This window comes from Pleurodeles waltl, chromosome 4_1, assembly GCF_031143425.1.
Source record: "Pleurodeles waltl isolate 20211129_DDA chromosome 4_1, aPleWal1.hap1.20221129, whole genome shotgun sequence".
Lineage (NCBI taxonomy): Eukaryota > Metazoa > Chordata > Amphibia > Caudata > Salamandridae > Pleurodeles > Pleurodeles waltl.
Genome location: NC_090442.1, coordinates 14521111 through 14548481, shown reverse-complemented (window position 1 = coordinate 14548481; position 27371 = coordinate 14521111). Strand labels below are relative to the sequence as shown.

The window sequence follows — 27371 nt, the reverse complement described above, 5'->3', positions numbered from 1 at the left end:
TCACAGGACACCAGCAACCCCACCCCTGCAGCCCCCCTCCCACTAGCCAGGTCAATGCTCTGCCGTCTACATCTGCAGCGGCTAGTGGACTGGTGCCACTGCCAGGGGACTCACAGGACACCAGCAACCCCACCCCTGCAGCCCCCCTCCCACTAGCCAGGTCAATGCTCTGCCGTCTACATCTGCAGCGGCTAGTGGACTGGTGCCACTGCCAGGGGACTCACAGGACACCAGCAACCCCACCCCTGCAGCCCCCCTCCCACTAGCCAGGTCAATGCTCTGCCGTTTACATCTGCAGCGGCTAGTGGACTGGTGCCACTGCCAGGGGACTCACAGGACACCAGCAACCCTACCCCTGCAGCCCCCCTCCCACTAGCCAGGTCAATGCTCTGCCGTCTACATCTGCAGCGGCTAGTGGACTGGTGCCACTGCCAGGGGACTCACAGGACACCAGCAACCCCACCCCTGCAGCCCCCCTCCCACTAGCCAGGTCAATGCTCTGCCGTCTACATCTGCAGCGGCTAGTGGACTGGTGCCACTGCCAGGGGACTCACAGGACACCAGCAACCCCACCCCTGCAGCCCCCCTCCCACTAGCCAGGTCAATGCTCTGCCGTCTACATCTGCAGCGGCTAGTGGACTGGTGCCACTGCCAGGGGACTCACAGGACACCAGCACCCTACCCCTGCAGCCCCCCTCCCACTAGCCAGGTCAATGCTCTGCCGTCTACATCTGCAGCGGCTAGTGGACTGGTGCCACTGCCAGGGGACTCACAGGACACCAGCAACCCCACCCCTGCAGCCCCCCTCCCACTAGCCAGGTCAATGCTCTGCCGTCTACATCTGCAGCGGCTAGTGGACTGGTGCCACTGCCAGGGGACTCACAGGACACCAGCAACCCCACCCCTGCAGCCCCCCTCCCACTAGCCAGGTCAATGCTCTGCCGTCTACATCTGCAGCGGCTAGTGGACTGGTGCCACTGCCAGGGGACTCACAGGACACCAGCAACCCCACCCCTGCAGCCCCCCTCCCACTAGCCAGGTCAATGCTCTGCCGTCTACATCTGCAGCGGCTAGTGGACTGGTGCCACTGCCAGGGGACTCACAGGACACCAGCAACCCCACCCCTGCAGCCCCCCTCCCACTAGCCAGGTCAATGCTCTGCCGTCTACATCTGCAGCGGCTAGTGGACTGGTGCCACTGCCAGGGGACTCACAGGACACCAGCAACCCCACCCCTGCAGCCCCCCTCCCACTAGCCAGGTCAATGCTCTGCCGTCTACATCTGCAGCGGCTAGTGGACTGGTGCCACTGCCAGGGGACTCACAGGACACCAGCAACCCCACCCCTGCAGCCCCCCTCCCACTAGCCAGGTCAATGCTCTGCCGTCTACATCTGCAGCGGCTAGTGGACTGGTGCCACTGCCAGGGGACTCACAGGACACCAGCAACCCCACCCCTGCAGCCCCCCTCCCACTAGCCAGGTCAATGCTCTGCCGTCTACATCTGCAGCGGCTAGTGGACTGGTGCCACTGCCAGGGGACTCACAGGACACCAGCAACCCCACCCCTGCAGCCCCCCTCCCACTAGCCAGGTCAATGCTCTGCCGTCTACATCTGCAGCGGCTAGTGGACTGGTGCCACTGCCAGGGGACTCACAGGACACCAGCAACCCCACCCCTGCAGCCCCCCTCCCACTAGCCAGGTCAATGCTCTGCCGTCTACATCTGCAGCGGCTAGTGGACTGGTGCCACTGCCAGGGGACTCACAGGACACCAGCAACCCCACCCCTGCAGCCCCCCTCCCACTAGCCAGGTCAATGCTCTGCCGTCTACATCTGCAGCGGCTAGTGGACTGGTGCCACTGCCAGGGGACTCACAGGACACCAGCAACCCCACCCCTGCAGCCCCCCTCCCACTAGCCAGGTCAATGCTCTGCCGTCTACATCTGCAGCGGCTAGTGGACTGGTGCCACTGCCAGGGGACTCACAGGACACCAGCAACCCCACCCCTGCAGCCCCCCTCCCACTAGCCAGGTCAATGCTCTGCCGTCTACATCTGCAGCGGCTAGTGGACTGGTGCCACTGCCAGGGGACTCACAGGACACCAGCAACCCCACCCCTGCAGCCCCCCTCCCACTAGCCAGGTCAATGCTCTGCCGTCTACATCTGCAGCGGCTAGTGGACTGGTGCCACTGCCAGGGGACTCACAGGACACCAGCACCCTACCCCTGCAGCCCCCCTCCCACTAGCCAGGTCAATGCTCTGCCGTCTACATCTGCAGCGGCTAGTGGACTGATGCCACTGCCAGGGGACTCACAGGACACCAGGAACCCCACCCCTGCAGCCCCCCTCCCACTAGCCAGGTCAATGCTCTGCCGTCTACATCTGCAGCGGCTAGTGGACTGATGCCACTGCCAGGGGACTCACAGGACACCAGGAACCCCACCCCTGCAGCCCCCCTCCCACTAGCCAGGTCAATGCTCTGCCGTCTACATCTGCAGCGGCTAGTGGAGTGGTGCCACTGCCAGGGGACTCACAGGACACCAGCAACCCCATCCCTGCAGCCCCCCTCCCACTAGCCAGGTCAATGCTCTGCCGTCTACATCTGCAGCGGCTAGTGGAGTGGTGCCACTGCCAGGGGACTCACAGGACACCAGCAACCCCACCCCTGCAGCCCCCTCCCACTAGCCAGGTCAATGCTCTGCCGTCTACATCTGCAGCGGCTAGTGGACTGGTGCCATCGCCAGGGGACTCACAGGACACCAGCAACCCCACCCCTGCAGCCCCCCTCCCACTAGCCAGGTCAATGCTCTGCCGTCTACATCTGCAGCGGCTAGTGGAGTGGTGCCACTACCAGAGGACTCACAGGACACCAGCAACCCCACCCCTGCAGCCCCCCTCCCACTAGCCAGGTCAATGCTCTGCCGTCTACATCTGCAGCGGCTAGTGGACTGGTGCCACTGCCAGGGGACTCACAGGACACCAGCACCCCCACCCCTGCAGCCCCCCTCCCACTAGCCAGGTCAATGCTCTGCCGTCTACATCCGCAGCGGCTAGTGGACTGGTGCCATCGCCAGGGGACTCACAGGACACCAGCACCCTACCCCTGCAGCCCCCCTCCCACTAGCCAGGTCAATGCTCTGCCGTCTACATCTGCAGCGGCCAGCCCCCCTCCCACTAGCCACGTCAATGCTCTGCCGTCTACATCTGCAGCGGCTAGTGGACTGGTGCCACTGCCTGGGGACTCACAGGACACCAGCACCCTACCCCTGCAGCCCCCCTCCCACTAGCCAGGTCAATGCTCTGCCGTCTACATCTGCAGCGGCTAGTGGACTGGTGCCACTGCCAGGGGACTCACAGGACACCAGGAACCCCACCCCTGCAGCCCCCCTCCCACTAGCCAGGTCAATGCTCTGCCGTCTACATCTGCAGCGGCTAGTGGAGTGGTGCCACTGCCAGGGGACTCACAGGACACCAGCAACCCCACCCCTGCAGCCCCCTCCCACTAGCCAGGTCAATGCTCTGCCGTCTACATCTGCAGCGGCTAGTGGACTGGTGCCACTGCCAGGGGACTCACAGGACACCAGCAACCCCACCCCTGCAGCCCCCCTCCCACTAGCCAGGTCAATGCTCTGCCGTCTACATCTGCAGCGGCCAGCCCCCCTCCCACTAGCCAGGTCAATGCTCTGCCGTCTACATCTGCAGCGGCTAGTGGACTGGTGCCACTGCCAGGGGACTCACAGGACACCAGCAACCCCACCCCTGCAGCCCCCCTCCCACTAGCCAGGTCAATGCTCTGCCGTCTACATCTGCAGCGGCTAGTGGACTGGTGCCACTGCCAGGGGACTCACAGGACACCAGCAACCCCACCCCTGCAGCCCCCCTCCCACTAGCCAGGTCAATGCTCTGCCGTCTACATCTGCAGCGGCTAGTGGACTGGTGCCACTGCCAGGGGACTCACAGGACACCAGCAACCCCACCCCTGCAGCCCCCCTCCCACTAGCCAGGTCAATGCTCTGCCGTCTACATCTGCAGCGGCTAGTGGACTGGTGCCACTGCCAGGGGACTCACAGGACACCAGCAACCCCACCCCTGCAGCCCCCCTCCCACTAGCCAGGTCAATGCTCTGCCGTCTACATCTGCAGCGGCTAGTGGACTGGTGCCACTGCCAGGGGACTCACAGGACACCAGCAACCCCACCCCTGCAGCCCCCCTCCCACTAGCCAGGTCAATGCTCTGCCGTCTACATCTGCAGCGGCTAGTGGGGTGGTGCCACTGCCAGGGGACTCACAGGACACCAGCAACCCCACCCCTGCAGCCCCCTCCCACTAGCCAGGTCAATGCTCTGCCGTCTACATCTGCAGCGGCTAGTGGAGTGGTGCCACTGCCAGGGGACTCACAGGACACCAGCAACCCTACCCCTGCAGCCCCCCTCCCACTAGCCAGGTCAATGCTCTGCCGTCTACATCTGCAGCGGCTAGTGGACTGGTGCCACTGCCAGGGGACTCACAGGACACCAGCAACCCCACCCCTGCAGCCCCCCTCCCACTAGCCAGGTCAATGCTCTGCCGTCTACATCTGCAGCGGCTAGTGGACTGGTGCCACTGCCAGGGGACTCACAGGACACCAGCAACCCCACCCCTGCAGCCCCCCTCCCACTAGCCAGGTCAATGCTCTGCCGTTTACATCTGCAGCGGCTAGTGGACTGGTGCCACTGCCAGAGGACTCACAGGACACCAGCACCCCTACCCCTGCAGCCCCCCTCCCACTAGCCAGGTCAATGCTCTGCCGTCTACATCTGCAGCGGCTAGTGGACTGGTGCCACTGCCAGGGGACTCACAGGACACCAGCAACCCCACCCCTGCAGCCCCCCTCCCACTAGCCAGGTCAATGCTCTGCCGTCTACATCTGCAGCGGCTAGTGGACTGGTGCCACTGCCAGGGGACTCACAGGACACCAGCACCCCTACCCCTGCAGCCCCCCTCCCACTAGCCAGGTCAATGCTCTGCCGTCTACATCTGCAGCGGCTAGTGGACTGGTGCCACTGCCAGGGGACTCACAGGACACCAGCAACCCCACCCCTGCAGCCCCCTCCCACTAGCCAGGTCAATGCTCTGCCGTCTACATCTGCAGCGGCCAGCCCCCCTCCCACTAGCCAGGTCAATGCTCTGCCGTCTACATCTGCAGCGGCTAGTGGAGTGGTGCCACTGCCAGGGGACTCACAGGACACCAGCAACCCCACCCCTGCAGCCCCCCTCCCACTAGCCAGGTCAATGCTCTGCTGTCTACATCTGCAGCGGCTAGTGGACTGGTGCCACTGCCAGGGGACTCACAGGACACCAGCAACCCCACCCCTGCAGCCCCCCTCCCACTAGCCAGGTCAATGCTCTGCCGTCTACATCTGCAGCGGCTAGTGGAGTGGTGCCACTACCAGAGGACTCACAGGACACCAGCAACCCCACCCCTGCAGCCCCCCTCCCACTAGCCAGGTCAATGCTCTGCCGTCTACATCTGCAGCGGGTAGTGGACTGGTGCCACTGCCAGGGGACTCACAGGACACCAGCAACCCCAACCCTGCAGCCCCCCTCCCACTAGCCAGGTCAATGCTCTGCCGTCTACATCTGCAGCGGCTAGTGGACTGGTGCCACTGCCAGGGGACTCACAGGACACCAGCAACCCCACCCCTGCAGCCCCCCTCCCACTAGCCAGGTCAATGCTCTGCCGTCTACATCTGCAGCGGCTAGTGGACTGGTGCCACTGCCAGGGGACTCACAGGACACCAGCAACCCCACCCCTGCAGCCCCCCTCCCACTAGCCAGGTCAATGCTCTGCCGTCTACATCTGCAGCGGCTAGTGGACTGGTGCCACTGCCAGGGGACTCACAGGACACCAGCAACCCCACCCCTGCAGCCCCCCTCCCACTAGCCAGGTCAATGCTCTGCCGTCTACATCTGCAGCGGCTAGTGGACTGGTGCCACTGCCAGGGGACTCACAGGACACCAGCAACCCCACCCCTGCAGCCCCCCTCCCACTAGCCAGGTCAATGCTCTGCCGTCTACATCTGCAGCGGCTAGTGGACTGGTGCCACTGCCAGGGGACTCACAGGACACCAGCAACCCCACCCCTGCAGCCCCCCTCCCACTAGCCAGGTCAATGCTCTGCCGTCTACATCTGCAGCGGCTAGTGGACTGGTGCCACTGCCAGGGGACTCACAGGACACCAGGAACCCCACCCCTGCAGCCCCCCTCCCACTAGCCAGGTCAATGCTCTGCCGTCTACATCTGCAGCGGCTAGTGGACTGGTGCCACTGCCAGGGGACTCACAGGACACCAGCAACCCCACCCCTGCAGCCCCCCTCCCACTAGCCAGGTCAATGCTCTGCCGTCTACCTCTGCAGCGGCTAGTGGAGTGGTGCCACTGCCAGGGGACTCACAGGACACCAGCAACCCTACCCGTGCAGCCCCCCTCCCACTAGCCAGGTCAATGCTCTGCCGTCTACATCTGCAGCGGCTAGTGGACTGGTGCCACTGCCAGGGGACTCACAGGACACCAGCAACCCCACCCCTGCAGCCCCCCTCCCACTAGCCAGGTCAATGCTCTGCCGTCTACATCTGCAGCGGCTAGTGGACTGGTGCCACTGCCAGGGGACTCACAGGACACCAGCAACCCCACCCCTGCAGCCCCCCTCCCACTAGCCAGGTCAATGCTCTGCCGTCTACCTCTGCAGCGGCTAGTGGAGTGGTGCCACTGCCAGGGGACTCACAGGACACCAGCAACCCTACCCGTGCAGCCCCCCTCCCACTAGCCAGGTCAATGCTCTGCCGTCTACATCTGCAGCGGCTAGTGGACTGGTGCCATCGCCAGGGGACTCACAGGACACCAGCAACCCCACCCCTGCAGCCCCCCTCCCACTAGCCAGGTCAATGCTCTGCCGTCTACATCTGCAGCGGCTAGTGGACTGGTGCCACTGCCAGGGGACTCACAGGACACCAGCACCCTACCCCTGCAGCCCCCCTCCCACTAGCCAGGTCAATGCTCTGCCGTCTACATCTGCAGCGGCTAGTGGACTGGTGCCACTGCCAGGGGACTCACAGGACACCAGCAACCCCACCCCTGCAGCCCCCCTCCCACTAGCCAGGTCAATGCTCTGCCGTCTACATCTGCAGCGGCTAGTGGAGTGGTGCCACTGCCAGGGGACTCACAGGACACCAGCAACCCCACCCCTGCAGCCCCCCTCCCACTAGCCAGGTCAATGCTCTGCCGTCTACATCTGCAGCTGCTAGTGGACTGGTGCCACTGCCAGGGGACTCACAGGACACCAGCAACCCCACCCCTGCAGCCCCCCTCCCACTAGCCAGGTCAATGCTCTGCCGTCTACATCTGCAGCGGCTAGTGGACTGGTGCCACTGCCAGGGGACTCACAGGACACCAGCACCCCCACCCCTGCAGCCCCCCTCCCACTAGCCAGGTCAATGCTCTGCCGTCTACATCTGCAGCGGCTAGTGGACTGATGCCACTGCCAGAGGACTCACAGGACACCAGCAACCCCACCCCTGCAGCCCCCCTCCCACTAGCCAGGTCAATGCTCTGCCGTCTACATCTGCAGCGGCTAGTGGACTGGTGCCACTGCCAGGGGACTCACAGGACACCAGCAACCCCACCCCTGCAGCCCAACTACCTCCTCGCAAACGTGGCCTTAGACCCAGACATCCCGGTCTAACACCTGCCAAGACCAAGCCCAACGCCAGGAAGTGACTGTGCCCTGAACTGTCTCCCTTGTGTGCCACTGACCTACCTTGTTGACAATTCACCTCCATGTCACCATCTCCCAGTGGCCCCATGGACTGTGCCCCTGTGCACCCAATATCGGTGGAAAAGTACCCGAGTAGATTGATCACCATGTCCCCACTCTCTTCCACTGTCCCATCACTCATGTATGTATGTAGATCAAATAAACACACCTGAGCACCCAATACATGTGTCCTCATTTAATTTCAGCAATCAATGTCAATATGCATGTATTAGCCAGTCAGTGCCATGAGGGGGTTCAACAGACTGTAGTGCATTAATCATCCCACAATGTACATCCCATTGCTGTAACCCACATCTATAATTACATTGCCACATCACCTGTAAGGGACACCACAGCAGTATGTCCATGAGTCACCCTGAAGTAATGCAGTGAACCCCTTAGCATCATAGGAAGTGTACCTCAGAGTCACTGGAAGTATAGCTGGATTAGTTGTGTCCTGGAGTAGATGTCCTCCCCCTCTTCTTCACCATCACTCTCATCTATCCTCTGAGGTGGGGGGGGGGTTGCATTACATATTCCTCATCCAGTAGTGGAACAGCTTTCCTCACAGCTAAGTACTGCAGCATGCAGCAGGCCACCACTATCTGACACACCTTATCAGGTACATAGCACAGGGACCCTCCAAACAGATGGGGACAACAAAATCTTGCCTTCAGGAGTCCTATGGTCTGTTCAATGACCCTCCTAGTGCGACCGTGTGTCTCACTGTAATGGATTTCTGCATCTGTCCTGGCATTTCTCACTGGTGTTAAGATCCACTGCATGTTTGGGTAGCCAGAATCCCCTGGAAAAGTGAGTAAAAGAGGGTTAATGCACACCCTCCTACTTGCATACAGCCTGCCTGGCAGGTATCTCACTCAGACAGTGTCATACACACTCACCTATGAGCCAAGCTCTTTCTCCCTGTAGTTGTCCCATCATGTGTGAACACTGCTGTTTCTCAGGACAAAGGAATCATGGACTGATCCTGGGAACCTTGCATTGACATGTGATATGTACTGATCAGCAGTACACACCAATTAGACGTTTATGGAGCGGTAGTTTTTGCGATTCCTGAACACCTGTTCATTCACTCTTGGGGGTATGATGGCTATGTGGGTACCACCAATAGCACCAATCACATGGGGGATATTAGCAGTAGCAATGAATGCAGATTTGACGGCGGTGAGATCAGCCCTCTGGGGAAACTTGACATAAAATTGCAGGTGTTGCACGAATGCAGCCAGGAATTTTGTCAGGATGTAGCAGAACATTGGCTGTGATACCCCAGCTGCCATGCCCACTGTCACTTGAAATGAGCCTGTGGCCAGAAAATGGAGCACAGATAGTACCTGCACAGTTGTTGGGATGGCATGGGGATTCCTATTGCCTGGCATCAGTACAGGGTCCATTTCAGCGCAGAGCTCAAGGATAGTTGTCCGATTCAGCGGTATTGCATTATGATGTGATGTTCCTCCATGGGGGCCAGGTCGACCAGGGGTCTGTAGACAGATGGGGTCCTCCTTCGCCACATGGGTCTGTACCTATGGGGGTGTGGGAGAGAGACATTGAGGAATGACATCCACTTGCACCACATGGTAACACAATTCATGATTCACATTGACCTCACACAGACACAGTGTAGGAAAGTACCATCTTGCCTGGCATGTTACCCCCATTTTTCACTGTATATATGTTGTTTTAGTGTATGTGTCACTGGGACCCTACCAGCCAGGGCCCCAGTGCTCATAAGTGTGCCCTGTATGTGTTACCTGTGTTATGACTAACTGTCTCACTGAGGCTCTGCTATCCAGAACATCAGTGGTTATGCTCTCTCATTTCTTTCCAAATTGTCACTAACAGGCTAGTGACCAATTTCACCAAATTACATTGGCATACTGGAACACCCTTATAATTCCCTAGTATATGGTACTAAGGTACCCAGGGTATTGGGGTTCCAGGAGATCCCTATGGGCTGCAGCATTTCTTGTGCCACCCATAGGGAGATCTGACAATTCTTACACAGGCCTGCCAGTGCAGCCTGAGTGAAATAACGTCCACGTTATTTCACAGCCATTTACCACTGCACTTAAGTAACTTATAAGTCACCTATATGTCTAACCTTTACCGGGTAAAGGTTGGGTGCTAAGTTACTTAGAGTGAGGGCACCCTGGCACTAGCCAAGGTGCTCCCACATTGTTCAGGACAAATTCCCCGGACTTTGTGAGTGCGGGGACACCATTACACGCGTGCACTATACATATGTCACATGTCTAAGATCATGGAATTGTCACCCCAATGCCATTCTGGCATTGGGGAAACAATTCCATGATCCCCCGAGTCTCTAGCTCAGACCAGGGTACTGCCAAACTACCTTTCCCGGGGTTTCACTGCAGCTGCTGCCAACCCCTCAGACAGGTTTCTGCCCTCCTGGGGTCCAGCCAGGCTTGGTCCAGGAAGGCAGAACAAAGGACTTCCTCAGAGAGAGGGTGTTACACCCTCTCCCTTTGGAAAAAGGTGTTAAGGCAGGGGAGGAGTAGCCTCCCCCAGCCTCTGGAAATGCTTTGATGGGCACAGATGGTGCCCATCTCTGCATAAGCCAGGCTGCACTGGTTCAGGGATCCCTCAGCCCTGCTCTGGCACGAAACTGGACAAAGGAAAGGGGAGTGACCACTCCCCTGACCTGCACCTCCCCTGGGAGGTGACCAGAGCTCCTCCAGTGTGCTCCAGACCTCTGCCATCTTGGAAACAGAGGTGCTGCTGACACACTTGACTGCTCTGAGTGGCCAGTGCCACCAGGTGACGTCAGAGACTCCTTCTGATAGGCTCCTTCAGGTGTTGCTAGCCTATCCTCTCTCCTAGGTAGCCAAACCTCCTTTTCTGGCTATTTAGGGTCTCTGCTTTGGGGAATTCCTTAGATAACGAATGCAAGAGCTCATCAGAGTTCCTCTGCATCTCTCTCTTCACCTTCTGCCAAGGAACCGACAGCTGACCGCGCTGGAAGCCTGCAAAACTGCAACAAAGTAGCAAAGATGACTACTGCGACCTTGTAACGCTGATCCTGCCGCCTTCTCGACTGTTTTCCTGGTGGTGCATGCTGTGGGGGTAGTCTGCCTCCTCTCTGCACTAGAAGCTCCGAAGAAATCTCCCGTGGGTCGACGGAATCTTCCCCCTGCAACCGCAGGCACCAAAGAACTACATCACTGGTCCTCTGGGTCTCCTCTCAGCATGACGAGCGAGGTCCCTTGAACTCAGCAACTCTGTCCAAGTGACTCCCACAGTCCAGTGACTCTTTAGTCCAAGTTTGGTGGAGGTAAGTCCTTGCCTCCCAACGCTAGACTGCATTGCTGGGAACCGTGTGTTTTGCAGCTACTCCGGCTCCTGTGCACTCTTCCAGGATTTCCTTTGTGCACAGCCAAGCCTGGGTCCCCGGCACTCTAACCTGCAGTGCATGACCTCCTGAGTTGTCCTCCGGCGTCGTGGGACCCTCCTTTGTGACTTCGGGTGAGCTCCGGTTCACTCCACTTCGTAGTGCCTGTGGGTACTGCGGGTGCTGCTTGCTTCTGAGTGGGCTCTTTGTCTTGCTGGGCGCCCCCTCTGTCCCCTCACGCAATTGGCGACATCCTGGTCCCTCCTGGGCCACAGCAGCATCCAAAAACCCTTACCGCGACTCTTGCAGCTAGCAAGGCTTGTTGGCAGTCTTTCTGCACGGAAACACCCCTGCACGACTCTTCACGACGTGGGACATCCATCCTCCAAAGGGGAAGTTTCTAGCCCTTGTCGTTCTTGCAGAATCCACAGCTTCTACCATCCGGTGGCAGCTTCTTTGCACCCACAGCTGGCATTTCCTGGGCATCTGCCCACTCCCGACTTGATCGTGACTTTTGGACTTGGTCCCCTTGTTCCACAGGTACTCGTCTGGAAACCCATCATTGTTGCATTGCTGGTGTTGGTCTTTCCTGCAGAATTCCCCTATCACGACTTCTGTGCTCTTTGGGGAACTTAGGTGCACTTTGCACCCACTTTTCAGGGTCTTGGGGTGGACTATTTTTCTAACCCTCACTGTTTTCTTACAGTCCCAGCGACCCTCTACAAGGTCACATAGGTTTGGGGTCCTTTCGTGGTTCGCATTCCACTTCTAGAGTATATGGTTTGTGTTGCCCCTATCCCTATGTGCCCCCATTGCATTCTATTGTGACTATACATTGCTTGTACTGTTTTCTATTGCTATTACTGCATATTTTGGTATTGTGTACATATATCTTGTGTATATTTGCTATCCTCATACTGAGGGTACTCACTGAGATACTTTGGCATATTGTCATAAAAATAAAGTACCTTTATTTTTAGTATATCTGTGTATTGTGTTTTCTTATGATATTGTGCATATGACTCTAGTGGTACTGTAGGAGCTTCACTCGTCTCCTAGTTCAGCCTAAGCTGCTCTGCTAAGCTACCTTTTCTATCAGCCTAAGCTGCTAGACACCCCTCTACACTAATAAGGGATACCTGTGCCTGGTGCAAGGTGTAAGTACCCCTTGGTACTCACTACAAGCCAATCCAGCCTCCTACACACAGTTACAGGTGTCATACATTCAGGCCAATGCGGGGTGAGGCGTAACAATTTTTAAGGGGATTGCTGTGTACACACACTTCCCAGCATTGTTTGATGTGGAGGACCAATGACCATGACAGTACACAACGAATGGAAGAGGGAATTGAGCAATGTATTTGGACCCCTGACAGACTGTGAAGGCCTGGTGTATACAAGATGTCAGCCCCCTGCCCCTACAGGTAGTGAATCGTAGGAAGTGACCTCATTCCGCTGGCGTTAGTTGTCATGGCGGTAGGCAGTGTTTACCGCCGTGCACCTCTTCATTGGTTAACATTGGCTTCTATGAGGAAGCAGGGCCAATCACCATGACCGCCGGCGGTAACGGTGCACACCACTGTGGTAAATACTGCCATTTTGTCATGCCCTTGCCACTTAACTCCTGCACCTTTTGAGGGACGGAACTCCACTGCGTGAGCTGCTACTCTGGTCCTAAGGATGGCGCGCCTGACAGGCGAACGGGCCCTGGCCTTCATCACGAGGAGCTGGAGAATCTGGTGGACGGGGCCCTTCCCTTGTATGCGAGGCTGTGTGGGCGGCCAGAGGCTCAGGTAAGTTGCTATTTGACCTCCATGTATGTGTGAGGATATGGCAGATGCCTGTATGCTTTTGTTTGCTGTTTGGATGAAGACCCGTAATGTGCCTGGCTGTTGTTGTCCTGATATCGTCAATATGTGTCACCATGGGCCATGTGAGGTAACCCTGGAATGGCATTTGTGAATGGGACAACCGCACTGACGTCTGTACCTTTACTCTGTGTGTCCCACGCAGGTCAGCTCCCATCAGACGAAAGGAATGTGGCAAGCCATCCCCAAGGAAGTGCGGACCCTGGGTGTCTACAACCGGCAGAGCGCCCACTGCAGAAAGCGGTGGAAGGACCTGAGGCGTCGGTCCAAGAACACCGCCGAAGCCCTGCTGATGACAGCCCCCCAGCGTGGGAGGGGTGCCCGTCGGACCCTGACCCCCCTCATGGGCCGCATTCTGGCGGTGGCCTATCTGGATTTGGATGGGCACCTGAGGGCAGCACAGCAGCCACACGGGGTGAGTACTAACACTGTGGTTGTGCTTCCATTATAAGTGTAGTTAGGTGCTAAGGGATGCATGCATAGTAGTGTCTGGCCCATAGACAGGTGTGTCCTTGCAATCCTGCACCCCTCTATGTCCGTGGGATGGTGCCTTAGGTAGTGGTTTGGAGGGTGAGGGGAGTACCACGGGGTAGGAACTACCACTAGAGGCAGTGACTCCAATACCTCCTCTCATGGCAGTCCACCCATTCTTTGCCATCTTCCGCCACCCACATGCCATCACCGCCCTCCCAGTAGCTCCCCACCGAGTTGCCCGTGCCTGCTCACCCAGGAGGGTGGGCGTCTCCTTCGCCCCAGGCCCCTTATCCCCTACCCCAGTCAGCCCTGCTGCCCTCACAGAGGAAGCTATTGACCTCCTGATGACCATCTCTGCAGGGCAGACAACCATCGTGAATGCCATCCAGGGGCTTGCATCACAGATGCAGCAGACCAATGCCTGCCTGGAAGGCAATCACAGTGCCATATCTGGCCTACAGAGATCTTTTCAGGCTCTGGCCTCCTCTTTGATGGCGGCCAGTGTCCCTGGTCTCTCCTTCCCCCCTCCCTTCACCTCTACCCCTTCCAGCACCCCACTCCCTCCACCCATCCCAAGCACACATTCAGACATCCATTCACCCAAATCAACACCCAAGACGCAGGCAGACAAACACAAGCACCACACATCCCACCACAAGCAGGCACACAGCCAACATTCCAAAGCACACACAACAACATCCACTTCCCCCAGTGTGTCGACCTCCCCCGCCACCCTGTCTGTCACCTCACCATGCACACCCACACGCACTGCAGCCTCAGTCACTGCTGCTGCCCCCATTCTTGCAGTCACCACAACAACTGACATCCAGTCATGCACCCCAGATACCACACTTGCAGTCACCACAACTACATTGACAGACACTTGCAGCACACTTACCAGACCTGCAGACACCTAGACAACAGTCATGTACACTGGCAGCCTGACTTCTCCCATTGTGTCCACCCCCTCCTCCCAGTACACAGAAACGCTCGCAAACATCCATTCCACACACATCCACCACACATAAGCATACTGAACACGCACCTGCAAACACGTCCAGCACACCTACACCTCGTACCACCACTCCCTCAACCTCCACTCCCACACCTGTCTCCAACACCCCTCCTACTGCACCTAAGAAACATTTCCTATCCTGTGTTGACCTGTTTGAACCTACTGGCCCACCCCGTCTTGTCCCTAAACGTGCCCATCTCCTTGCCCAGTCCACTCTTTCCACCTCCAAGTCCACCCCAGTCCGCCCTTCCCGTTCCTGTGCCCCTTCCTCAGCGAGGAAGAAGCCCCGTGTTGCCTCTGGTCCCTCTGCCCCCGCCCGGTCCAAGCCCACCACCCCTCCTTCCAAGGGCAAGCCCAAACCCCCTCCACCTCCCACACCTAAGCCCAAGCCCCCCCTTCCAAATGTAAGTCACCACCCACTCCCCCTGCCCCTGTCTCTTGAGGTGCCTGGCTGTCCCATTGATTCCCCTTCTGAGTGGAGTTCACTTTCCGTCGTAGGAGTCAGGTGTGGGCTTTGTTTGCCCTTCCAGGACTTTGAACTGGCCAATGGCCTTTTGTACATAGTTCATTTATTTATTATTACATTTTAATGCACAGCAGACTTGCTGGTGTAGTGAGGATCCATTGTGCAGCGTTTTACTGTGGGGGGTGTCGTGTGCACAGGTATGTGCATTGGTTCAGGTATTTGTTGGGTTGTGCCAGGTAAGTACATTCTGCTCTAGAGTATGTGTGGTTTGGGGTGATGGGAGGGGTTGGGTGTGCATTGCAGTGTGAGTGGGGTGGGTGGGTGTGTAATTGTGCCCTTTCCTCCCTTATGTGCTAGGCTGGGGTACTTATTGTTGTCGTCTTCGTCATCAGTCACGGTCCTGGAGGAATATTGCAAGGAGGAGCACTGGCATGATTTTCAACTCCTGCTCCATGTCTGCGTGTTCTGGATGCCTCCAGTGAGTGTGTCCTTTTATATTGTTCGTTTCCGCCAGCCTTTGCGTGGCGGTGGTTCCCGCCCCGGAAATGATGGCGGTGCTGTGTTCATTATATGGTGGTCGAGTTGGGCCTTTCTGCCGGTCTGTTGGCGGGCTCTGCCATCGTCTGTGGAGCTTCCTGAATGGCGGTGAGTGGATGGGCTGCTGGCTGTTTCTCCTATGTTTCATTCTTTGGCAGTCTGCACCGCTGGCCTGTTGGCGGTAGTTTCCGCCACCGCCGGCAGTGCGGTCTTTACCGCCATGTTCATGATGAGGGCCATAGTTTGGATTTTATACCTACCAAAATGCTTTTATGGGGTCGCAAACTTGCTGATTTGGCAAATTGGCCCTTTGCAAACAGAAAAAAGCATAACACATCTAGCATTATAAAGCTCAGTATAGTGTGGCAAGTAAGTCTTTCTGAAGTTAAAAATAAAACCATCAGGGTTTATACATTTCTTAACGTATTTGTAGGCTATAAGTTGACATGTCTGTAGGAAGTCTAGTGCCAACCCCTACCCTTGCTGGATAATTCATATCTAAGGAAAATCTCATTCAAGTAAGTCATTTTATAACCGTTTGTGGCCAGTATTGTCACTATTTCACTCCGTGCTAGTCAGAGGTTGTTCTACGTCATCATCTGTTATGTAAATGTTGTCAATATAAGATTGTGCCTGTGGATCTTGCTGTAAGATCTCCATGATGGATGCTGGAAATATACCAGAACTATTCTTACAGCTCACTGGCAATCTTTTAAAACAGAATTGAGGGGAGGCGTGGCCAAGACATGTCTCCCCTGGGCTCCTCATGTAAGGCTCCAAATCACACCACCACCCCCGTAAATGCCAAATCTTTGCAGGAGTGGCACTCACCCTTGGTCTTCCCAACTGTGGCAGTGACAGAGCAAGCTGTGGGCCCACCTGAGCCCAACAGTAGCTGTTTCTTGGTAACATTTGCCTACTCCCGACGACTGGAGGAGATACGGTGGCCATCTTGGGGCCCTGTTGTATGGATAGCACAATCTGAAGCTGTGCTCTGAGTTACGGGAGCCAGCTCATAAGTGCGGAGGCTCATAGAGGGCACCCTTCACAGGTGAGCGGCCACATTGTTTGCAGTACTACAGTGAGTTCTATGTGTTCTGCTTGCCCTCCTGTTGAGGAGCCCACTGCTGGAGCTCTAAGGTCAGGCCCTCTGGGTACGTATAGGTATGGACAGGTGCATATGGGCTTGCCTTTGGCACACCTTCAGGGTACCAGAGGCAAGCAAACAAAGCACCTTATACGGGTCTTGGGAGGTAGGAAGGCTAATGCCACTTCCTCCGCAGTTGGATGATGGGAAATCCAGCGACGTCACTTCCTGTGCAGATGGATGATTTGAACAGTTTTGGCAGGAAACCAGGGATGTTTCTTTCTTTGCAAATGGATATGTTTGTGAATGAAAAACAAAACATGTTTTTTTAAAGAATGAATCTGTGAAAGAATATACAAATTAATAAAATGCTTAGCACAAAAATGGGACAGACAAAGAACGTGACAGCATCCTAAAAATACTTTCTGAGTTTGAATGTTTGGCTCTTGCCTGCTCATTGCAAACTTGTTGTGTGGAATCTTATGAGTAACCTCCTCCAACTGGGATCCTCACACAGTTCAGGAAAGCCTTGTTCAATGTGTGTGATCAGCATATTGCCTCCTGCATTGACTGTCTAAATAAACTCACAACCATCTCGTCAAGAAGGCTCGAGCTATCCACCAAGAATAGAATTCTAGGAAATAAGTTGCTGTCTCAAGTCCTCTCATATAGCAAAGATGTCCACCCTCGAAAAGTCCTTCACAGCCAAAGCCTGGACGCTTTGGGACCCACTACCAGTTCATATCAGATCGACTCTCTCCCTGAAAGAGTTCAAATCAACAAAGCAGTGTGTCATTTTTTACTAGTAGTTCTTTATTATAATATAGAACACTCATGGTACAACAGCATTGTAACGCATAAGAATCACAGTGCATCCTTCAAGTCTACTCATGAGAACACTAGAATGCGTAGTGCAGTGTGTGGACGACCAGGAGCTCATGTGTTCTGGGCTGTAAGGAAGGGAGACGCCTTAGTCCCTGTTACATTACAATACATAGTGGCCATAAGTAGTTTGTAGTAGTGGTCTAATAACCTGGCCAGTGGGGGGGGGGAGGGCTGAAACAGTGAAATACAAAGTGTTTGTGGAGTTGCTGTAATGCCCCTTTAACAGGGATATTCTGAACCTCTGGTATCATGTATGAGTTACACCTTGGTTCAATGTGTACCAGAATTACACAGGTTAGGATAATTAGGGTGAGGGGGGCAGAGGGTGGTGGGATGGTTTCACGTGTTGTACCTGTTATGTCGTGTTGCACTGGTGATGATGAGTAGGGAATGGGTGTTCATGGTGGCCTGTCATCTGTTTTCGCCATCAGTTGTTCTAGGTATGCATCCCCGGCATCGCTAGCCCAGGCCGCAATCTCCACGGTTGCCCATTTGAGTTGGTCACTCAGCCACAACAGTATGTTGGGGGCATCCGCTGTCTTCCAGGCCACATTTTAACAAGTATAAAAGATAGTTCATTAAATTTCACCACATATTTGTTCTTGCATGTTTGCACAAAAACTCCTAACATGCGCTCTTGGGGTTGGGGGTTAGGGAGTAAATCCCAGCCAGTGTTCTCTGCTAATAGTAACAGCGCCATTAAAACAAATCACCCTATGACAGGTCAAAGACACACTATGTGGTAAAAGTCCACCGTAAGGCACAGGCAGTCTGGGCAATTGGGGACAATTCCAGGGAACATCCGATGTAAATGCATGGGTGTGAGATACGGCCGATGTAGGTAGTTGAACTGAGTGTATTTTATGCAGGGGTTCCTGGAGACCTTACGGACAGTGGTATGTATCATTGTTTTTCTGGGATGTCTTGTGTAGGAAAGTACCATCTTGCCTGGCATGTTACCCCCATTTTTCACTGTATATATGTTGTTTTAGTTGTATGTGTCACTGGGACCCTGTTCTCCAGGGCCCCAGTGCTCATAAGTGTGCCTGAATGTGTTACCTGTGTAGTGACTAACTGTCTCACTGAGGCTCTGCTAATCAGAACCTCAGTGGTTATGCTCTCTCATTTCTTTCAAATTGTCACTAACAGGCTAGTGACCAATTTTACCAATTTACATTGGCTTACTGGAACACCCTTATAATTCCCTAGTATATGGTACTAAGGTACCCAGGGTATTGGGGTTCCAGGAGATCCCTATGGGCTGCAGCATTTCTTTTGCCACCCATAGGGAGCTCTGACAATTCTTACACAGGCCTGCCACCGCAGCCTGAGTGAAATAACGTCCACGTTATTTCACAGCCATTTTACACTGCACTTAAGTAACTTATAAGTCACCTATATGTCTAACCTTTACCTGGTAAAGGTTAGGTGCAAAGTTACTAAGTGTGAGGGCACCCTGGCACTAGCCAAGGTGCCCCCACATTGTTCAGAGCCAATTCCCTGAACTTTGTGAGTGCGGGGACAACATTACACGCGTGCACTACATATAGGTACCTACCTATATGTAGCTTCACAATGGTAACTCCGAATATGGCCATGTAACATGTCTAAGATCATGGAATTGCCCCCTCTATGCCATCCTGGCATTATTGGGACAATTCCATGATCCCAGTGGTCTGTAGCACAGACCCTGGTACTGCCAAACTGCCTTTCCTGGGGTTTCACTGCAGCTGCTGCTGCTGCCAACCCCTCAGACAGGTTTCTGCCCCCCTGGGGTCAAGCCAGGCTTGTCCCAGGATGGCAGAACAAAGGACTTCCTCTGAGAGAGGGTGTTACACCCTCTCCCTTTGGAAAATGGTGTGAAGGCAGGGGAGGAGTAGCCTCCCCCAGCCTCTGGAAATGCTTTCTTGGGCACAGATGTGCCCAATTCTGCATAAGCCAGTCTACACCGGTTCAGGGACCCCTTAGCCCCTGCTCTGGCACGAAACTGGACAAAGGAAAGGGGAGTGACCACTCCCCTGACCTGCACCTCCCCAGGGAGGTGTCCAGAGCTCCTCCAGTGTGCTCCAGACCTCTGCCATCTTGGAAACAGAGGTGCTGCCAGCACACTGGACTGCTCTGAGTGGCCAGTGCCACCAGGTGACGTCAGAGATTCCTTCTGATAGGCTCCTTCAGGTGTTAGTAGCCTATCCTCTCTCCTAGGTAGCCAAACCCTCTTTTCTGGCTATTTAGGGTCTCTGTCTCTGGGGAAACTTTAGATAACGAATGCAAGAGCTCATCCGAGTTCCTCTGCATCTCTCTCTTCACCTTCTGATAAGGAACCGACTGCTGACCGCGCTGGAAGCCTGCAAACCTGCAACATAGTAGCAAAGACGACTACTGCAACTCTGTAACGCTGATCCTGCCGCCTTCTCGACTGTTTTCCTGCTTGTGCATGCTGTGGGGGTAGTCTGCCTCCTCTCTGCACCAGAAGCTCTGAAGAAATCTCCCGTGGGTCGACGGAATCTTCCCCCTGCAACCGCAGGCACCAAAAAGCTGCATTACCGGTCCCTTGGGTCTCCTCTCAGCACGACGAGCGAGGTCCCTTGAATCCAGCAACTCTGTCCAAGTGACTCCCACAGTCCAGTGACTCTTCAGTCCAAGTTTGGTGGAGGTAAGTCCTTGCCTCCCCACTCCAGACTGCCTTGTTGGTAACCGCGACTTTTGCAACTTCTCCGGCCCCTGTGCACTTCCGGCGGAAATCCTTTGTGCACAGCCAAGCCTGGGTCCACGGCACTCTAACCTGCATTGCACAACTTTCTAAGTTGGTCTCCGGCGACGTGGGACTCCTTTGTGCAACTTCGGCGAGCACCGTTTCACGCATCCTCGTAGTGCCTGTTTCTGGCACTTCTCCGGGTGCTACCTGCTGCTGAGAGGGCTCCTTGTCTTGCTCGACGTCCCCTCTTCCTCCTGTTCCAATTTGCGACCTCCTGGTCCCTCCTGGGCCACAGCAGCGTCCAAAAACGCTAAGCGCACGATTTGCAGCTAGCAAGGCTTGTTGGCGTTCTTTTGGCGGGAAAACACTTCTGCACGACTCTCCAAGGCGAGAGGGATCCGTCCACCAAAGGGGAAGTCTCTAGCCCTTTTCGTTCCTGCAGAAACCTTTGCTTCTTCTGTCCAGTAGAAGCTCCTTTGCACCCACAGCTGGCATTTCCTGGGCATTTGCCCATCTCCGACTTGCTTGTGACTTTTGGACTTGGTCCCCTTGTTCCACAGGTACCCTAGATTGGAAATCCATCGGTGTTGCATTGTTGGTTTGTGTCTTTCCTGCATTATTCCTCTATCACGACTTCTTTGTCTTCTGGGGAACTTTAGTGCACTTTGCACTCACTTTTCAGGGTCTTGGGGAGGGCTAATTTTCTAACTCTCACTATTTTCTAATAGTCCCAGCGACCCTCTACAAGGTCACATAGGTTTGGGGTCCATTCGTGGTTCGCATTCCACTTTTGGAGTATATGGTTTGTGTTGCCCCTATCCCTATGTGTCTCCATTGCATCCTATTGTAACTATACATTGTTTGCACTGTTTTCTAAGACTATACTGCATATTTTTAGTACTGTGTACATATAACTTGTGTATATTTGCTATCCTCACTCTGAGGATACACTCTGAGATACTTTGGCATATTGTCATAAAAATAAAGTACCTTTATTTTTAGTATAACTGTGTATTGTGTTTTCTTATGGTATTGTGCAAGTGACACTTGTGGTACTGTAGTAGCTTCACACGTCTCCTAGTTCAGCCTAAGCTGCTCTGCTAAGCTACCATTATCTATCAGCCTAAGCTGCTAGACACCCTATACACTAATAAGGGATACCTGGGCCTGGTGCAAGGTGTAAGTACCCCTTGGTACTCACTACAAGCCAGTCCAGCCTCCTACATCTTGCTCCTCAATGCCGGCCCATTTCTCTTTCAGTGTGGGAACATTCATAATGCTTGAGTCTGTGATTGCTCGTCTGTCTCTCCCATGTGTTAATAGTGCCTTCAAGAGAGATTCTAGTTCGGCCCAATCCGGTCCCCATAACATGCCTATCGTGTTAACCAGTGCATTATAAGTCACAAATTAACCCCCATGTATATTGTATTGTGTTGTGTGTATACAGGGCCCCCAAAGTGGCCAGACCTGCTTCAGTTCACTGGAAAACCTTATGATTTTCCTTTAGGGGGTGAAGGTCCGTGAGTTTCCACAGAGGTAGAGCTGGTGAGTATGACATACAAGCATGCGTAGTTTGGATGTATGTTCGCCAGCTGTACTTGGCTGTCTTGGCCTTGCAGCGGATGCAAGGGGAGGTCTTGACGGTGGGCTAGGAGCCAGTCCACTATATGGCAGCCTTCAAGTTACAGAGAACAACTGACCACTAAGGAAGTGTCTGGCAAGCCACTGTGTCGCCCATCACAAATGGGCTGCGGCGTAGTAGAGTTTGAAGTTGGGGACATCCAGTCCCCTTGTTCAAGTGGGGCATATAGTTTGTGCATTGCTGCTTTCTTCTGACCCAATCCCCAAATCAGGTTGATGAGGGTAGAATTAAGGTCTTGATAGAAGCATTTTGGCAACTGGACAGGCAGTGCTGAAAACTGATACAATAGCCTGGGAAATACTAGCAGTTTGGCTATCGCCATTCTGCCCATGGGAGAGAGGGGCAATGATCCCCAGAATATCAAGGAGTTGTACTAAATCTTTCTCAGAATAGTATATATTTATCCTCAAATATCTGAATATGTCGGACTTCCATCCCAGAGCCCGGAGAGGCAGCCCTGCACTCTTGTTGTGTAAGACTGCACAAGGAGAACACGCAGGACTTAGTCCAATTCAGTTTTATGCCTGACATGCTTCTGAAATCTCCAAACTTTCCATTACCTGTCGGAGGGTTCCGTGGGGTTCGTGGAGGTACACCAGCGGATCATCCGCATCCAGCAAAATAGCCACTGATTGGTGTCCCCCACTGTGGCCTCTTTATACACACCATGCTTGTGAACGTTTTCGTCACTAGGGCAAATATGATCGGTGACAATAGAAATCCTTGCCTGGTGCCCCGATGTATACTGAAAATGGCAGATATCAGGCCGCATGTGCGGATCCGTGCTACTGGGTTGGTATGTACTATACCTATCCTACTTAGTATTTCTGGGGCACAGCCCATTTTCTCTAGCACTTTGGTAGGGCCACACTAAGGTGTCAAAAGCCTTCTCTATGTCCAGAGATGGGGCTGTAGGGAACAGGTATGTCCGCTCATATTCTTCCATGATTCAGAAGAGATGCAGTAGGTTTCAGAAAGTATTCCTATTTGGTTTGAAGGCGTTTTGATCAGCGTGTACCAACGGGGAGGTAGTGGTATAAATCTGTTAGCTGCAACCTTCCTCCAAAAGTTTGCAGTCGGTTTTGGGGAGAGACCAGTGCTTAATTTGTAAATAAAACTGTGCCAGTGCTCAAAGCCCTCCTGTTAAACACCCGGCTCCTGCAATTAAATGTGCGAGCACAGAATACTGAGGCAGTGTAATCCTGAAGCCATCTGGGGCTTCAATCCATTTAAAGCCACTCCCAGCACTTCAGCTCACTCTTGCAGCTTTCTCCCTTTCTGACGCTTTTTTGTTTTTCTCTTTCTGCACCTTTCCCACATGTGGCTTTTGCTTGCAGTAAATGCTTGAGGCAGAAAAATAAGTGCCCGCCTTCAAAAATAAGTGCTGGTGCTCCGCACTGGAATCAACAAGCACAAATTAAGGACTGGGAGAGACAGCCAACCTCAGGCATCTACAGGTGTTGTGAAAAACAGGGTGGCTTTAGAGTACACGATTGGCAATTTGGCCATGTACGTAAGACAATATTTCAGGCTGAGTTGCTGGAGCTTCCCTGTGACCAGCAAGAATGAACCTCTGAGACTCTGTACTTCTGTAGTGTAGTCTGAATACATGTTAATTGAGGCCTTGGAGATTCACCAGGCATCCTTGGACCTGGCAACTTGCAGTATGTGGTTGTAGTCTCAGTTGTTAAAGAGACAAGCCACCCCTCACCCTTTCTTAACTAATTTACTATGTGAACATTGGTAAATCACCTCCTTTTTAGAAGAAAGTAAGATGTGAAGTGATCAACAGAACCTTTAATTAAATATCTGTGTATAGTGAAAAAAACCCTTGCTAAGTTTTGGAGATGGTAAAGAAGAGATTATATTTATGCCAGTTAAATATTGTGTATTCAATTTCTGTTATATTTGCATTTCATAATTTTAATTTTCTTTGCATCCAACAGAGAACAAGCCTTGCATGCATGAAATGCTTATGAAAAGCAACAATGGTTCCGTAAATCTACAAAACATGGACAGAAATAATGACCTCCAGTATACGGGAAAATGTCAGAGCAGACAGAGACTGAAGATCGTGAACTAAACTGACAAATCCTGGAAGAGATGTGAAGGACAATTCAGTGAACATAAGAGTCTCCGTTGTGCATCTTCACACCACAAGACTGAGAAAAACATCTAGAAAATTAAGGAAACAACTCTGACAAACCACCTCCTGAATAAACAGGCGACCAACACCAGCTTTAATCATGGGATCTGTATGATGTGACTACCACAGTGCTCTGATTCCTAAAAGGATAACAGGCCATAATTCAGTGCTCTAGGTGTATTGTAAACTCTTCCTATCTACACCACAGCAACCACAGAAAAGAACATTGGCGTGGAGAAAACAACTGAAGGGTAAAGGAAAGAGGGGTTCTGCTGTCTGCAATACAACGGACTCTCCCTATCTGCACCGACTTAAAGGAGAAGGATTCATCTTTACCCACAAACATTGAAAATTGTTATCCAATGTAAAGACATAGGGCCTGATTCTAACTTTGGAGGACGGTGTTAAACCGTCCCAAAAGTGGCAGATATACCACCTACCGTATTACGAGTCCATTATATCCTATGGAACTCGTAATACGGTAGGTGGTATATCCGCCACTTTTGGGACGGTTTAACACCGTCCTCCAAAGTTAGAATCAGGCCCATAATCTCCCATAGGGAAGCCTTGCTCATATTATAAGTGTGACAAGTATTTAGTGATCATTGTACTTTACTTTTAAATTGGAAATCAAATGTCCTTAATACCAACAAATACAGGAAATGTGAGAATAATACAAGTGCTTTGCAACCTTGTTGGCCCGTCAGGAAACAGTCATGGGTCGTAGACCTGAACCAGAGACACTAACAAAGAAGGTAGAAACATACACATGCAGTGAGCGACTTAGTTTCTCATCACTTTTACAACACCATCAGAAAACGCACACAGGAGAAAAGCCATTCAGATGCAGTGAATGTACGAAACGTTTTAGTCTATCATCAAACCTGCAAAGACATAATCGAACACACACTGGGGTAAAACCATACCATTGCAGTGAATGTTTGAAGAGCTTCAGTCGGTTATCAGTCCTACGAATACCTCAGCGAACACACTCAGGAGAGAAACCATACCATTGCAGTGAATGTGTGAAGAGCTTCAGTCAATTATCACACCTACGAAAACATCAGCAAACACACACAGGGGAGAAGCCATATCATTGCAGTGAATGTGTGAAGAGCTTCAGTCGGTTATCACACCTACGGATACATCAGCGAACACACACAGGGGAGAAACCATACCATTGCAGTGAATGTATGAAGAGCTTTAGTCACTTATCAACCCTACAACAACATCAGCGAACACACACACGGGTAAAACCATACGATTGCAGTGAGTGTGGAAAGAGCTTTAATCAGTCATCACACCTCCAAAGTCATCAGCAAACACACATGTGGGATAAACTATACCATTGCAATGAATGTGTGAAGAGCTTCAGTCGGTTATCACACCTACAGATACATCAGCGAACACACACAGGGGAGAAACCATACAATTGCAGTGAATGTGTGAAGAGCTTTAGTCACTTATCAACCCTAAAACAACATTAACGAACACACACAGGGGTAAAACCATACTATTGCAGTGAGTGTGGAAAGAGCTTTAATCAGTTATCACACCTCCTAGGCCATCATCAAACACACACCGGGGAAAAACCCTACAATTGCAGTGACTGTGGAAGTAACTTTAGGGACTTCTCAACATTAAGGAATCATCAGCGAGTACACACAGGAGAAAAGCCATTCAAGTGCAATGAATGTGAAAAGAGCTTCAGTTTTTTATCAAACCTAAAACAGCATCAGCGAACACACACTGGGGAGAAACCGTACAACTGCAGTGAATGTATGAAGAGCTTTAGTCATTTATCACACCTACGAAAACATCAGCGAACACACACAGGGGAAAAACCATACCATTGCAGTGAGTGTGTGAAGAGCTTTAGTCACTTATCAACCCTAAAACAACATCAGCGAAAACACACAGGAGTAAAACAATACCATTGCAGTGAGTGTGTGAAGAGCTTTAATCAGTTATCACATCTCGAAAGACATGAGCGAACACACAATGTAGGATAAACCATACCATTGCAATGAAAGTGTGAAGAGATTCAGTCAATTATCAGATCTCCAAAAACATCATCAAACACACACAGGCAAAAAACCATACCAATGCAGCGAGTGTGGGAGTAGTTTTAGTGCCTCTTCAAGATTACGGAAACATCAGCCAATACACACAGGGGAAAAGCCATTCATATGCAGTGAATATGTGAAACGTTTTAGCCGATTATCATGCCTGCAAAGTCATCAGCGGATACACAGTGGGGAAAAAACCATACCATTGCAGTAAATGTGGGAAGATTTCCAGTCAGTTATCACATGTATGGATACATCAGCGAACACACACAGGGGAGGAACCATACAATTGTAATGAATGCGTGAAGAGCTTTAGTCACTTATCAACCCTACAACAACATCTGCGAACACACACCGGGGTAAGCCCATACCACTGCAGTGAGAGTGGAAAGAACTTTAGGGCCTCATTATAATCCTGGCGGTCGGTGACCGCCAGGGCCAAAGTGGCAGTACTACCGCCAACAGCCTGGCGGTACTACCTGGCACATTTCGTCACACCACAGGGACTGGTGGTACAGGCAGTCGATCTCCTCCAGGGCAGCGCTGCCCTGGGGATTTCGACTCCCCTTCCGCCAGCGTGTCCGTGGCAGTAGACACCGCCATGAAAAAGCTGGCAGAATGGGGACTTAGGGGGCCCCTGCACTGCCCAGGCACTTGGCATGGGCAGTGCAGCAGCCCCCAGGCATAGCCCCATTGCATATTTCACTGGCCGAATTTCGGGCAGTGAAATGCGCGACGGGTGCTACTGCACCAGCTGCACATCAGCATTGCCGCTGGCTCTATTACAAGCTGGCAGCAATGTTGATGTGACTTTTCCCCTGGCCCAGTGGAAGAGTCAAAATAGGGAGCCAGTAATACCGCCAGTACTGGCGGTGTTCTGGCTCCTGAAGCCTCGGCGGTCTTCTATGAAGACCGCTCAGATTGTAATGAGGCCCTTACTCTGTTATCACACCTCCAAAGACATCAGTGAACACACATGGAGGAGACACTATATTATTGCAATAAATGTGTGAAGAGATTCAGTCATTTATCAGATCTCCAGAAACATCCGTGATCACACCCAGGTAAAGAATCAAACCATTGCAACAAGAGTGGGAAAGTAATTTTAGTGAATCTTCAACAATAAGGAAACATCAGCGAATACATATAGGGGAAACGCCATTCAAGTGTAACAAATGTGTGAAGAGCTTTAGTCCATTATCACAACTCCAAATCCATCAGCAAGCACACACTGGGCCCAGACCATATAACTGCAGTGAATGTGTGAAGAGCTTTAGTCAGTTATCACAACTACAAAAACATTACAAGTGCAGTAAATAAAAGAAGAGCT

The 27371-nt window shown here is 53.0% G+C and overlaps 1 pseudogene; it reads left to right on the top strand.

Annotated features, from left to right (window-relative positions):
• Positions 1 to 27371, top strand: part of LOC138286906 (zinc finger protein 658B-like) — a 135141-nt pseudogene that overhangs the window by 53746 nt on the left and 54024 nt on the right.